The sequence below is a fragment of the Struthio camelus genome, chromosome 19 (genome assembly GCF_040807025.1).
Source record: "Struthio camelus isolate bStrCam1 chromosome 19, bStrCam1.hap1, whole genome shotgun sequence".
Classification (NCBI taxonomy): Eukaryota; Metazoa; Chordata; class Aves; order Struthioniformes; family Struthionidae; genus Struthio; species Struthio camelus.
The window spans coordinates 13,226,551-13,241,856 of NC_090960.1; the positions used below are offsets into that span (position 1 = coordinate 13,226,551).

General features: G+C 51.3%; 1 protein-coding gene across 9 annotated transcripts in view; it reads right to left on the reverse strand.

Moving 5' to 3' along the window:
* Positions 1–10,217, reverse strand: part of NDEL1 (nudE neurodevelopment protein 1 like 1) — a 37,626-nt gene extending 27,409 nt beyond the window's left edge. For 5 of the 9 annotated variants that reach the window (XM_068913451.1, XM_068913447.1, XM_068913449.1 and 2 more), the window contains exon 1: positions 10,086–10,217. The gene's annotated coding sequence lies outside the window, so the exon portion shown is untranslated. Of the gene's footprint in view, positions 1–7,573; positions 9,619–10,085 lie in introns of those variants that run through there. The other 4 variants (XM_009680338.2, XM_009680334.2, XM_068913453.1 and 1 more) reach the window with 4 other exon arrangements.
* Positions 10,218–15,306: the final 5,089 nt, after the last annotated feature.

The window sequence follows — 15,306 nt, forward strand, 5'->3', positions numbered from 1 at the left end:
GAATCAGCCTTTTTCACATAATTAAGTGGCCCCCATCACACAACAGTGCTTCTAACTTGGAGACATTTCCCACGCTAAGGCAGGTGAAGCAAGTTGGTAAATGGAAGTAAGGTTTCTGAGGTTGTAATTGTAATGATGTGGAGGATGCCAAATGAAGGCTGGGTGGCAGTTGTGGATGCTTTATGCTCCTCGGTTTCACTGATGGCTAGTTCTGAGTCACAATAACTATTTCACTGTCGGTGCTGACAAAGACGACGTAGAGGTGGTTCTACCACACAGAGCACAATCAAGAGAAGAGTTCAGATAGAAACAGTTCCCAGTCCCCTCCAGGAGATACTCTGCCCAAGTCTTCTTATCAAAATATCATTTCTGAGCTCTCTCCAAGCAAGGCCTCAAATCTGCTACTTGTAGGCAGTCACTTTTTCCCCTCCCCCTTCCCAAGGCCCATGACTCAAATTCTGTTATTAAAGCCCAGGAAAAAGGGGGGTGGGGCAGGGGAAATCAACCTCCTCTTTATAGCAGAGGCTTTAAACACCCCTTGTATCAAGCTCATCCTAGTAGATCAGTCAGTAACTGCTGACCTAAAATTCCTGACTTTCACACTCCGATAGGCATCAATAGCCCATGCTGTCCCTTCAGGCCCAAAACTGTCACGCTGATATGTCCTACATCTCAGCGACCTGCATTTTAGACACCTAAAAGTGGGACAAAACAATTCCAGTGTTTTTGCCAGAGGAAAAACAGGCTCACGTCAGAGGCTGGTACTTAGCTCATGAATAAAGCGAGGCAAAACTGGCACATTTGTTCTTCAGCTCAGACTGCAGCTGCTACAATTCAGGGCACGTGACCAAATTTACCCAAAAGCTGCTAAGCACCTCTAAAGCACACTGACTCTCTTCCTGTGTTTCGCTTTACAACTTTGTTGTAGAAGCAAGTTTGTAAAGGATCAGGTCTCCATGTTGCTTGAAAGAACTAACAAGTCTGTTCCCTTTTTGCACGTTTCACTGTGCTGAGAAAATAAAACATACATGTAGAGCCATTATAATTCTTCCCAGTACAGATATTTTTCAGTCCCACTGTACCTCTGCAGACAAAAATATGGGGTGTGCTAGCTACAGTTGTCTCACCTGCTTTCAAGGCAGTTTATCACAGTACAGTGACACAACTATAAGTCCTATGCAAAGAAGCTGTTTACAGTGGTTATGCAAGGCCCACAGATCACCTCCTAACCGTCGCAGTTTTGCAGTCCAGTGCATTAAGGTAAACAGACATCTGATGACGTGGCTCAGGCACGTGTCAGGCAGTTCACAAGCTGCTACTCAAATCTCTGGGAGGAAGAAGGGGTGAACAGCTTGGTTCAGTGACTGTTGCACGCTGTAACCCCAGTCCCACACCCATCACACCAACAAACCGTTTCAGTAAAAGCCTTCCGACTTTTTCCTCTAAGGAAATTCTAAGCTTGCTGATCTAAGCCTTTCCAAGTGTGCAAGCAGCACATTTTCCCCAAAATAAAAGATGCATAGCCCAGAACAGGGTCAGATCCTGTAGTTCCAGAGTAGCTGATCTCAAAGGGAAAACAGCCAGGAAACCACACGTCAGCAGATTTCAGGATACGTTTAGAGGAGTTTCTGAACAAGGAAGCATCTTACATAATTTCCTACAAGTAGCTAAGATAAGGTACGTCTACGTCCAAGACCCCTTCCTGTCTGCTCACGCGAGATACACCCTTAGAAATAAACATCCAAGGAATCCCTGAAAATGCAACAGTGCGGGGAGATGTGGGAAGGGCTGCCTGAGACCAGCAAGTATGTACAAATTCACAGACAGAAGATGCAGGAGGTATTTTTCCTTCCCTTGTCAAAGGGCTGTTTCCTCTTAGCTTCCAGAGGGATGAGATTCAGCCCTTTGGTACTTCAAACCCGCTGGGCAACAACTCTGCCTTCCCAAACCTACCCAGTGAGATCTGTCAGAAAGGAATGAAGTTAACCTTTTACGAGCAAGTTTACCATCCTTTGCCTGACCTGGGTAAGTGGGTGCTATCTCATGATTACTCAGGATCTAAGTATTTCCACCATCATGCCTAATGCTATCTGCATGGATTTTTTCTTTTTTAATCTGCCAACTCCTACATCAGATGCTCATGTCACTGTGCTGTACCAAACTCTAATATCTATATCCCAGATTTTGTACACCATATACAGTTATATCACTTGCCTTCTCTAACACGTACAGGAAACAGGAGACATACTCCTACAAACAAGGTGATTCAGGGCCAAAATACTGGTTTGAGAGCTAGGAAACAGATAATTCCCAAGCCCGCCACTGACACATACATGATCTTTAGTAAATCACTTCACTTCTGCCAACCTTTGCTCATTCCCTCCATTTAAGGCACCAGCTCTTCTACACAGATCTGTCTAAATACGCGTATGCGCCTGGCAGAAAAGGACTCCTAGGCATTATCAGAATATAACTAAATAATTTAAACATCTAATTTGTGGAACAGTAAACGCCCATGGAAAACCAAGAGTTTAACAAATAACGCTTTGCTTCAGCGTGTTGTTGGTTATTCCTGGTTCTGAGCATTATGTAAGGAGTCGAGAACTAGCATGGCAAACGCTTCCTATTCACGCACTTGTTCGCATACGTGGCATTTGCAGAATCAAGCCTCTGACGAACAACACTGAGGCTTTCAGTATATAGACAAGACAATGCAGCAGCGTCTTCCAAGGAAAATCAGAGCAAGCTTATGCTAAGATACCCACTCAGAATTCATTACAAGACAGCTAAGCATTCACAGAGCACCCTGGGAAAACTTAGCTATGCATGGGCATAACTCCAGAATCTAAAGTAGCTCTAAAACAAGAACTGTGTTCAAAACGTGATGGTTCCTTTCAAGCCCCTTCTACACAGTGAGCAGGACAGAGTAACTGAGAGGAGAGCCTCTCCACTGTCAAAACAGCACAGTTGCTCCAAGCTGTGATAGTTTTAAAAAATTGCAGTGCGTGGCTTATGGAATTCTCTAAACGCTGGGTTTTTTTTGTAAAGGACACACCTGGTTCACTGCTGCCAAAGACATCCCTAGAGGTGGGATGCTTAGTATTCTCTGGATATTACAAGAGCCAAAGGCTGAACCAAGCATATAGCGAAAGTAACTTCATTATAGGTGGACAGTATTTTTCCCTCAAGTACCTTAATGAACCTTGCATTCAAGGCCCAACTGATATTTTTATGAAGCCACTTTTTGACTAAGTTATTAAAAACACAAATATAGCTTGGAGCATAACAGTACCTTAAAAAAAGCTTCCCTGGCTCTCCATCATGTGACTGTAGGCTGCTGTTAGAGCTTAGATCAAGTATCAGACCAAAACATTAAGCCTGAAATATAACACGATGCTAAGATTTCAACTCAAATCTTCCCAGGGTTCCGAATTCACTCCTCTGCTCTCAAGGGACAATTGAATTCACTGAAATATCACTGTAATGATGAGCTACAGAAACACGTCCAAAATGATTCTGAGTACTGGTTAGAGGCAGCTGCAATTCACCCAGGATGTAGCTGTAGGCATCTTAAGGTTCTGGGTAAACCACATCCTTCCTGATTTTAAGCATATCACATTTTCCCAATTAGAACTAGTTTACAAATATTTGTCAACCCCCCCCCCCCCCAAAAAAAAAAAAAAGTTATTTAATATTCATGAACAGGTCATTTTCCTGTGCATAGGACACTAACTTTCTTCCTCACAGTCCCGTTTGCCCAATAAATTCAGAAACCAAACAAGAAGAATTAAAAAGAAGAGGTAAGGCAAAGCTACTGAAAGGCACTTTTAAGACAAACGCTTTGAGTCTATGTGAAAGAGCTTGCCAAGGCAGCAAGAGGCTACAAGCTGCAGAGCTAAGACTCACCCATCCATGCTTTGCTGACCCATCACTTCAGGCAATACAAACGTCAACTGACCTTTGGAATTAAATATGTAACTACCCAAAATAGGACTTGGTAAGGAAATTCTACCAAGCTCACATCTGGCCTTCAGTTCTTAAGATAATAAAATAGCTGTATTCATTCTGGCTATCAGAGTCCCGATCTCCCAAAAAGTTAAAACTGCCAAGTGCCACGTAATTGCCGCAGTCATTCCCTTCTCGCAGGGAATGGCTCTGCCACTGAACACTGGCACAGTCCAGAACTGCCACAGAGAACAAGAAGGAGTGTCAATTCTAGACTGCCAAAAAGCAGGTTTTCTACCTCTTCCTCTTGTATGCTGATTTACAGACAGAAAAGCACAAGGGATCCTGTCTCTACCATTCTTTGCCTTCTCAGATCATAACCAAGAGGTAAGACCAAAACCCCTGCACATCTTGAGTTTTTGCAAAACCATTTCAGGACTCAAACCATGACTAGAAACCTGGAGACTCAGGCTGGGGGCAGGGGGAACACTTGCCTTGTCTTTCACTTATTAAAATAGTGAAAACAAACAAACAAACAAAAGCTATGGATTAGATTCCATCAATCAATATGTGCTTCTTTTTCTCATCTTGAAATAGGAGCTGGAGACGTTTTCATACACGTGTTGGAAGGTTGCCTGCTTCCACTGCTGCTTCGAAAAGTGAACCTCTCCATTTTTTCCTGCAACACTATTTTTGAACCAAATGTTCTCTGGTGAACTATAACAAATGCCTCATTGCCTCTTACAACAGCAGCATATGAGCTTTCGGGGCAGGGTGGGGTGTGTGTGTGGGGGGGAGAGAGAGAGAGAGAGAGAGAGAGAGAGAGAGAGTCACAAAGCACAGCATCAGCACAATGCTCCTTCTTCTAACCAATTTGGACAATACAATAGGCAGAAGATAACTAAATCCTACCTGGAGGAACTGCGTACCAGGTTCAGACTAAAAGCTTGTAAGATAACCAAACATTATACAGTAAAGCCTTCTTATCTCAACAGTCTCTTGTAGAATCAGGCATATTAACAAAAAAAAAAAAAAAAGGTATGCTCTATGCCACATGGCCAGGACTTGCACACCTAGCAAATCTGGTATCTAGTGTGGAAAAAAAAAAAAAACATCAAAAAACTTGCAGCATTAGCCAGCACAGGGATATAAGCCTTGAAACCAGAAAGAAGACACTGATGCAAGAAGCCTCTTTTCAGAAATCAAGCTACAACTACCAAAGGCATCACAATTTAGTATAAAAAATTCAGCCCTTTCACAAACATGAGAAGTTTAAGACATCCAGCCTGTATTTGTTCCCAAAGAACACCACTAACAACACAAAAGCACTTTCAAAAGGAAGCTCTTAAGAGGCTGGTGCACCTGAAAAAAGGTGCAGTATCTGCAAAAATGGAAAAAAAGGCCCCGGAAGACATGCATGTCCAAGAACAACCTGGGTCTGATCCTGAGAGCTGGAGCTCTAGGAAACAATTTGCTCCCAGCTTTGTATCTGGGAACTCGCACTGACCAAACCGACACAAAGCAGAAAGTGGAAAAGCAGTGTACAGTAAACCAAGAAGGAAATTAAGGCTGTGAAAAGGATATGCTTCTCCTTGCCTCAGTCTCCACTCTCTGGATAACCACCGCTTAAGAACGCAGGAAAGCTGGTGAGACAGAAGCATAAACAATCTGGCATCACCCACTTTGCTCCCATTGCACATCCCACACCCCAGCACAGTGGGCTAAATGCTCTCATAAGAACACGACAAGCCCTAAAACTTCTATCCTTACTAGGTAACTGAGGCCAACAGCTGGTACAAGCCACCACATGCCTATGCACCGACACATACCCAGAATTTCTGGGCATTATTCACACAACTTGCATTTTCTTGAACTCCTAACTGCCTCATTTGTCTTTAAACTCTGAAAAATTACAGGGCATCTTACGCAGAAGCAATGCCTTTATCCAAGAGCTCATTACAAGTACAGCAAAGAGCTTGTGACAAAAGATGGCACAATGGTCCCTTTAGCCTCCGTGTTATCTCAACAATTAATACCATCCCAATGATGACATTCCCTGGAAAGGCGGTGGCCAGAGGGCCAAGATGTTTCAGGACACTGGAAAATGACAAGCAACTAAAACTTAAATAGAAAAAGAAAAGTACTTAAGAGTAGTCTTCTTCTAAGATGAGTGAACTCTGTTGCCTTTTGAGCTTCTGAAGGAACCTACTAGTGCTAAGGAGCAAAACCTTTACGAAAAATACCAGCCAGTCTTCAAAAGAAAGGGCCTTACGTCTCTTCAGTAAACATTTAACAAGGGGGCGGGGGGACCCCCAAACTCTACGCTGATCAGGAGAGTGAAGAAGTGCCATCTGTGACTTCACTATATTGACAGAAGACCCCTGCAGGGAATCAGTTGTATCAGCAAAAATATGCTTTGATGGGTATGTCTTGTTTTATTCGTGGATATATACTGCACAGCAGTAAAAATGCAGTATGCTTGTGGATATGCCAAGGACACTGCAAACATACCACAACTTTTTCTGTTCATAATGCCCAATACTTGGGTATTTTCAACAGGCATCTAAAAGCCACAGATTTTAAGGTCGGAAGAGATCATTTAACCTGACCTCCTGCACAGGTCAATCCCTCCACTGTGTGGTCGAAGGATGTCCCGTCCTCCACAAAGTAGAAATGTTTGGGATCTGAAACTAGGCAGCAAAAATAAGGGCCATCTCTCCTCCCACTCCACACCGTTTCCAAGCAGCTGTGTATTTTGTGTATCTGACCTCAAGGCACATCCCAAATTTGGAACTCAGATTTTTCACATTGATCAGGGCCCACAACACACTTCATAGTTTACCTTGACTATGGTCATGGTGACACAAATGTCAAAAAAATTCTATAAAAATATATTTCCTTTCTTTTGTTTAAATTCCTCTACTTTTCAAAAAATAACTGTAATAACCTAAGAGGATAAATACTGCTCTGTTCCCATACCTTTTTGGTAATCTATTCCCAGACATGTCTCCTGTGACAAGACTCCTTGTGGCACCAAGGTCACAAATATCATGATTAGTCTCTTTTCTCTCCACTTTCTACCTTTTCTTTCTCTTCTCCTTCCTTCCCCTCCCAACTGAGCTATTATCTCACACTTCTGCAACCTCTACATGGTCAGGAAAACCTGGGCTTTACCCTCAAGAGCTGGGAAGGAAACTAAATCAACATGGCTCAAAACACATACCTTCACATTTGTAATTTGCAACAGCATGCAAGATCAAATCTTGGCATGTGTAAGTCAAAAGGAAAATGCCTGGTATTTGCCTCGACATATAAAACATGAATATAGAGCATAGCAAGGTCTAGGTCTGAAAGTAAGAGAGCATCTTTCCAAGGCAGGCGCAACATTACTAATTCAAAAACCAAACTATTCACCCACACCCGTCATATCATGTTCCACCATAATTATCTGGCACTATCAGGACAGAATGCCTGCACACAGTCACAACACGACTGACACATCAAATTTAAAAACAAACAAACAAAAACCTAAAAACTTCAACTTCACTCTTCTGCCCTAGTACAACTGCTTCCTATTATAGTCACAAATGCCTCCAAATAGAGCAATGACCTTGACAAGGCCACTTACCTCTATGGTGTCCAAGACTTCTTCTGCAACTTAGAATTTCCTTAAATGTCCAAGTAACTGTTTTACTGCAGTTTTGCACATTTAATCACCTCTTTGAGGAATAAATGCCACAGACCTAAGAGAGCACTATTTGCACTCATGACCAAGTTTCACAGGGAACAGAGAAACCCTGAGTCACTGAACACTCCCAATGCAAACCGATAGAGAACAACAAACCTGGGGTACGTGTGGGTGAGGACAGCTCTCCTCGTCACTAGTAGGAAGGAAGGGTATGTTTTAATGGGAAAAGACATAACCGAAAGCCTAACTCTAGTAATGTATTTTCTCTTGCGTCAACTTGTTCATCCTTTATGCCATGTCTGGCACAATTTGGGCCAAACTCACACTGGAAGGCATTGTCTGTTCAAGTTTGGTTATGCTTATACAAAATAAAACAGGCCTAGCTAAGCTTAGAGAGAATAATACCCCTCCCCCTCCCAAAAAAAGTAACCTTCACGAAATTCCTGGAAAAGTATTTACAGACAAATATTGCAGGCATTCGATCTACTAACTATTTTATGCAATCTCTGCAAAAGCAACTATTTAAATTGTGACTGTGAGAGAAAAGCCCATGACAGCAAAGTGAAAGCATACTTGTAACTAACTTCATCACAGGCGAGCATAAATTAGCATTTCCTCTGGCACACTGCGTAAGGGGTCTTCTCAAACCCTGTCCTGTGGGCCACCTGACGTGCATAGACCAGACCATGCCAGCTCTCACAACTTTCAACCACTTCCCTGAGCAGCAAGACCCTTCACCACAAAGAAGAGAACGGTGGCGAACCATACGCCCAGCTATCTGTCTTCTACCGGAGCTGGACAATGAAAAGACACCTCCTTATGGGACCAAGCCACCTACAAAATAGGCACAGGAAGTATAAAGAGAGCAGCAGTGATTCCTGTTTACAGCCAGGCAAACCACATAGCTTACTCTGCCGCATGCTTTACATACACGCACACAGAGGTAAGTCCTTCTGCACTCAGAAATTGCTCTGAGGATGGGGTGTAGTCAAAAGCAGACTGCTGCCATCAAAGCTGTCCTGGCTGCCCCCTTCCCCAGCAGCAGCACGGGGACAGCCAGGGAGCATAGTTCACTGCATTTAAGTGGACAGCCAGAAAAACAAGTGTCCCCTCATAACACATGTCACATGACAGAGAGATTGCCGCACGGTCCCAACGAAGATGAGATTTGGGAGTGAGTCACTTAGTCTGAAATTCGTTCTCCGCTTGTAGAACGGAGCACAGCCAGGAATAAGTCCCGAGCTGGACAAACTGCATGTATGTCGGGCAATTTTGCCTTAACGCATCGGAATTCTGCAGTCTCACTTGAACGCTTGCCCCAAAACTGCACCGCTGGGCTCTGAGACGATGCGTGCCCAGCTCGGCTGAATCGTTCTCAAAACGTTCTTCCTTCCCTGTTCAGACACTCGATAATCCGAACCAGGCTTGCCACTCTTGAGACACCTTTGCAGGCTCAGAGATAACTTTCAAGAGGTGTAACAAGAGGAAGCAAAACGCGATAGCGTAGTCAGAAAAAGCGTTTCCTTTCAACGAGTGCAAAGAGGGCGGCCAGCCATGAATTATGAACTGCCTGCGCGGAATTAAGTAGCGGGCAGCTTCCAGTGAACTGACAGGCACGGATTAAGAGTTTTATAACACAACTACCTTCCGGGAAAGAACCTACTAGTAGAAAAGATATTTCAAACCAAACGTCGTCCCAGCCATTTTCCCCTCCACGCTAAAGCAAAACTGCCTTTTAAACAAGTTCCCTCCCCCAAAGGCCACTGCTCGCGGGCAGCCAAAGTTCACGCCACGCAAACCGCGGCCTCTCTCCCGCTGAGGAAACACCTCGACGCCCGGGAGGCGGCGGCGGCCACCCCGCCGCGGGGGAGGCACGCGCGCGCAGACAGAAATAGCCCCGCGGGGGCCCCGCCGCCGCCCCGGCCCGGCCCGGCCCGGCGGAGGCGGCCGGAATCCCAGCGCGGTTTCCTCGGCCACCGCCGGGCGCGGGCGGCGCCCCCCACCCCCCCATCGCCTCAGACGGCGGCGGCGGCGCCCCGGGGAGGGGGAGCGCGGGGGGCGGGGGGGGGGGAACGGCTCGCGCAGGGCGGCGGCCGCGCGGGCAGGGCCGGGCCGCCGAGCGACTGGCACGCGCTGTCGCCAATGGGAGGCGGCGGGGGCTCCGCCGCCGGCCAATGGCGGGGAGGGAGGGGCGGGACCTGCCCCGTTGTCAATTTGCAGCCAATCGGCGGAGGGGTGCGGGGCAGCGGCCCCCGGGACCCCGCTGCCCTGCTCGGTACGGCCCGGCCCGGCCCGCCCGCCCGCCGGCCCCCTCCCGCCGCCGCCGCCGTGAGGCGCCGCGGCCCCTCTGATCCCCGCGCCGCCCCCGGCGCGCCGGCACGGCACGGCACGGCACGGCACGGCGCGCTGCCGAGCCGCCGCCCCACGCCGCCGCCGCCGCGGCCTCACTCACCCGGGCGCATCCCCTGTCACAGCCGCAGCATCCCCGCCGGCTCCCAAACCTGCCTCATCCGGGCACCGCGGGGGGCGGGGCCGCCGCTGTGACGCGACAGAGGGAACGGGGCCCCGCCCCTCAGAGCGGGGCGTGGGGAGGGGCTAAGGCAGGCCGCGCCCGCGGGAGGGCGGGGCCGGCGCTGGCACCCACGTGGGGCGGTGCCGGGACGCCTGGGCCCCTGCGCGGTGCCAGGCCGGGGGGAGGGGAGGCTCTGGGCGCGGGGCCTGGCAGGGCTCGTCCCCCCCCCCCCGGGCTGCCCGCGGGCCGTGGCCCCTCCGTGGCCCCCCCAGAGGCCCGGGCTGCCCCGTCGGGTGGGTTTGCGGGGGCCGGAGCCCGTCCCGGGGCTCCGCGGCAGCGCGGCCTCGCTGCGCGGGGCGACGTTTGCCACCCGAGTGGGATGGAGGCGGATGTGGGGCCCACGGGGACGCGTCCGCGCTGCCGGGAAGGGCTGAGAGCCGGTGGCCGCCGTGGGGTTTTGCGGCGGGCTTCCTCAGGGAAACCGCGGCGAGGCGGCAGGGGTCGGCGGAGCTGCTCGGCGGGGCTGGCCAGCCCCCGGGCCGAGAGCCCTCGGCCCTTGCCGCCGCGCGGGCCCGCGGGCCTGCGTCGCTCGAGCGCTCGCTTTACCTGAGCGGCCGACTTCGCTGCGACGTCTCGCAGCTTTTTTCTTTGTTTGACTTAATTTTATCTTTAGCTTATTTTGATGATGTAGCTGAGAGAGAGAGAGAGAGAAAGAGGCCTTAGCAGAAGAAAAAGCACCAGGGATGACTCCAGCGCACCCGTAAGGCCGGACTCAAGGCCCCGCTCCGTCGCCCTGCTGCTGGAGCACCGAGGTCCAGCCGCTTTTCCCCCCCTCCCCCAGCCCTGCTGTTACTTCTGCTGCTATCAGACAGACGAGCAGGTGATGCCTGCGGGGTTTTTTTGCAGAAAGGAAGCTGGTAGCGGGTAAGACAGGAGAGGGAGGCCCTAGGGGGAAGACCGAGTTGTTGTCGGGCTGCAGAGGGCGATGGCGTGGGGTCCGCGCGGGGTACGGCCTCCCCTCGGGCCTGACGCCTCTCCGGACTTGCGGCTGCGCGGTGAAGGTGCAGGAGGAAGAACCGCTGCCTGCGTTTCTGCTGCTTGGGGTGGACGGAGCTGAACGGCTTTGCCGCGAGCTGGCGGCTCAGCCACGCTACGAAAGCACAAGCGGAGGACGGGAAGCGGTGCTGGAGACGGGCTGCAAAGCTGAAGTCCTTTGCTTACGCCTCTCTGATCCGGCGACAGCCCCGCAGTCAGGTGTGCGAGCAGGCGAGGGCCGGCGGCGCGCCGAAGCGCTGGGATCCCAGCGGGCGTGGGGCTGAATTGCAGCGTGGGTTGCAGTCCCTTGCGACCGTGCCCTGCGGCACGGGCTTGGGCTGGGGGTGCGCGGGTGACGGCGAGCCGGATGTGCTCTAAGGAGATGCCTTTTTCAGTGGAAACCACCGGCCTGTCCAAATGAGAAGCACGTTCTTCCCAACAAAACTTTCACTGGGGAAGTATCTCGGTGCCGGCGCGCAGTGGCTGCTCAGGATGAGGGACGAAGCGACTCCGTGGACCAGGATAATCACTGTTTCCAGAGGGAGGGGGACATCCCGGACAGGCCTAAACCCATGTCCAAATCGAGCTCTACGTGAGCACGTTCATGATGGAGCTGTTCCAGGGCCGCTTCTTGGGAGGGAGGTTCTGGGTGTGTTCTGATCTCTTGATTCTTGAGACTCAAAGTATCAACTTTGGCAAGAAAGCCGTTTTCGACCCATCCAGCTGGCTCTCCATAGCTCCGAAGCTGCTGCGTTCCCGTTCTCCCTGGCTACATCTGCGCTAGTAAATTAAACAGGCCCAGGCCTGCTCTCTGGGAGGACCCCTGGCAGCGTGGTGTGTGTCCACCCAGCTCAACTCGCTGCCTCCCTAGCAGGGGGATTTGCCTATGTGTCTTATGGACATCTGTATCCCCGAGACCGTGCTGTCCCCCAAACTTTGCCAGCATCAGGGATAGTGATGGAGGCACAGGCTGCAGGCATGCTGACAGTTACCTAGTGTGAGATGAGTCTGTTGGGACTCAGCTCGTGCCCAGGCCCCGGAGGTCCTAATTTTGTTAAGGCCCCCCTGCAGATTCAAAAGCTGGCTTCTGCCCTGGGTGGGCTCTGGGATGCATTTGGGCACAGAAAATCAGCCATAGCATCCCCACCGCAGCTCCTCCAGTGTTCCGGGCAGAGATCGAGCCCTGCCAGCGTGTGGAGGAAGGCTTGAAGTCAGCCTGGCCGCTGCCCTAACAAAGTCAGCACTGATTTCATCACGGTCCTGGACCGTACGGAGGCACGTGTGGAATTTTCTATATTTAGACTGAGAAATTGCCATCGGTCAGAGCGGAGAAGCACTGCCTTTCCCTGCAGCCATGCTTCCTGCGCTCAGCAAGAGAAGGACACGGAGAGGTCAGAGCCAACACCGGCCTCCGACCCATCACAGCGGAGCAAACGGGCCCTGTTTCACCTCACCAGAGCCTCCTCTCATGTTCTCCATCCCTGCTGAGCTCTCCCCAAAATGCCCGTTCACTTCGCTCCCCATCCCAAGGGGCTGGGTCACAAGCGTGTTGGTCCTCGTTTGGATTGAGAGCCCCAGCCAGTTGCTGATGGGGTCCTTGTGCCCTGCGCTGGGAGCCTTGGTCCCCAGGGAGGATCTTGGGGGGATCCCATCTCCTCCTTGGAAATGCAGAAGGTCCTTCAGCATCGGTAGGGGGTCCTGGACCCCCATCAGTATTGGTGCATGGGAACTGGACCGTGACTCCCTGAGGTGCCAAATTGCTCCCCTTGACAATTCCCATTCCCACCTCTTCCTGCTGGCCTTCCCTGGGGATGGGACAACATGCCGCGCGTCCCACCCTTCTCCCTTCCTCCCATTGTGCTGTTTCCTATCTCTGATGCCTTGTTTGGGATCGGTTACCATGATATCTCCCAAGTCTATGTCCTCAGATCCCCTCGGTGAGGCAGGCAATAGGGCACTGAGACCGTGGCCAACGCACTAAGCGACTTGGGCACCGAATGCCCATGGATGTGTATGAATTGGGCACCTAAGTTCCTTTAAAGGGTACACCTGAGGGGCAGGAACACCGCATACCCAGACGAGTGGTAGAGAAGGGATTGGACTCTGTTACCACAGGGTTGCTCCAGCCACTGGGCCATCCTTCCTTTTCACCCATAGCCTTGCAGTCGCTACGTTATCCTCGCGGCGTTGCTGTGTTTCTGTCCTGTAAGAGCCCCTAGAGCGGGGAAAGTCACTGTATAGGGAGGCTTTTTTAACTGTTTAAGTAACCTGCTGGCCCCAAGCCAAGTTTGGGGCAGCTGTCAGCCTCTGAGATGGACTATCACTGCTCATCCCGTCCTCCGTATTTCCTGGTGGCTCCTTCTCCAGCAGTACCTGCCAAATGTGTTCCACGGTGTTTGCAACACGTGCCCCACGGTGTTTGCAAAATGTGCCCCGTGGTGCCTGCCAAATATCCCCCATGGTGCCCGCCAAATTTGCCCCACGGTACCCACCAAACATGCCCCATGGTGCCTGCCGAACAGCCCTCTGGAGGCCACAGCTTCAAGGGCACGGGCGGAAAGAGGGCAGGGTGCCCTCCGCGGTGGCTCCTGCACAGGAGCTGCCTGGCAGCTGGACTCCCAGCTCCTTTGCATGAACCTGATACTTAGGTTTCCTTTGCATATTAAATTTGCTTCCCCCTGTAATTAGCCAGACGGCCTGTCATTAGCCATGGACGGTGCTTTCGAAAGGCCCCACGTGCCACCCTCGCTGAGGGCCATGCCTGCATGCTGCCGGCAGCGTGGGGAAGCTGCGTTTGAACCTGTGGCCATGCCGCACTGCCAGCTGTGTGACAGCCCGCGTCCTCTGCGGGCACTACGCCTCTGAGACCATCCTCTGTATAGTGTTTCCTGATAACCTTTTCTCTGCCCGTGTCCCACTAGCCATAAGCTATGGGTTGTCCAGGGCTGATGGTCCCATACTCTTCTCCAGGGAAAAAAAATCCACTTTTTACCATGGAGGATGGGGATGGGCGTTTTTATACGCGCCGAGGACAGAGTGCAAGTACAGCTGCCTCCCAGGTCCCGCGGTTCAGTGAGCACCATGAATCACCCGTGACTCCTGTACAGGACTTTTTGGGTCACCTTGTGTGCTCCGGCTATTGCACAAGCTCAGGAACGCTGCTCAGCAACTTCTGCACTGAGCCCAGGATATGCGGTAGGACCAGAGCGTGGCTCGGAGCCTCGCGCTGCCCCTGAATGAAAGAGTGGAGGTGAAGCCACAGCATCCCGGGGGAAGCTGTCCCGGTGGTTAATTCCAGGCAGGATCTCTGCTTGGACTCACACCTCTGGGAAACCCCCAGGCCGGGGGCTAAGCGCATGGTTTGGGGCTGTGGCTGGGGAAATCCGCTTGTCTCCTTTGCCCTGCTTTAGCCTTGGTTTGCAACCCCCCGCCAAGGTCCTTGGCCCCGGTGGAGGGGTTGACCAGGGGGCTGAGCAGTGGCGGGAGGCCTGGCTGGAAGAACGATCCTCTTTCCCGGCTTTCCAGGCACCGTGTTGCTCTGATCGAGGGGTAGCTACAGCCGGCTGGGTGCTGTACACGTGCACAGTCCAGCTCTGAAGCAATTCTGAAGCAATCCAGCCTTTCTCGCTGCCTTGTAAAAGCTGTAAGGGAAATGACTCATGCTGTCTGCGTCGCGTTGTGCCTTGTCCGCGTGCATCCCGCGCACTCTTGGCACAGCGCTTTCCGTCACTTGTCTGATTACAAAACGGCCCTGCGAGGTAGAAAGGAGGCAGAATATGATTGTCCGCTAGGAAATCACTGCAAAGTTGCCGGCACCGAATAACCACCTATTGCAGCAGTGCCTGAGTATTATTCCCACAACGGTGTACGGAGAGCAGGGTTGAGCTCTCTCAGGGGAGACGAGGTAATGAGAGGGGTCCCGGCACATCTGTTGGCACATCTGGAAGCTGTCTGCGGTTCTGCTCTCGGCTCTGGGCTGTGTGCTTGCCTCTGGGCACGCTGCATCGGAGGGCTCAGCGGCGCGGTTGCGTTTTGAGGGTTTTAGAAGCAACCTGTCAAAAGCTGAGCTGCAGGACAACATGACCGGCGAGCAAGCTGCCCTAGCGGAGGTTTGCATGGAGCGGTG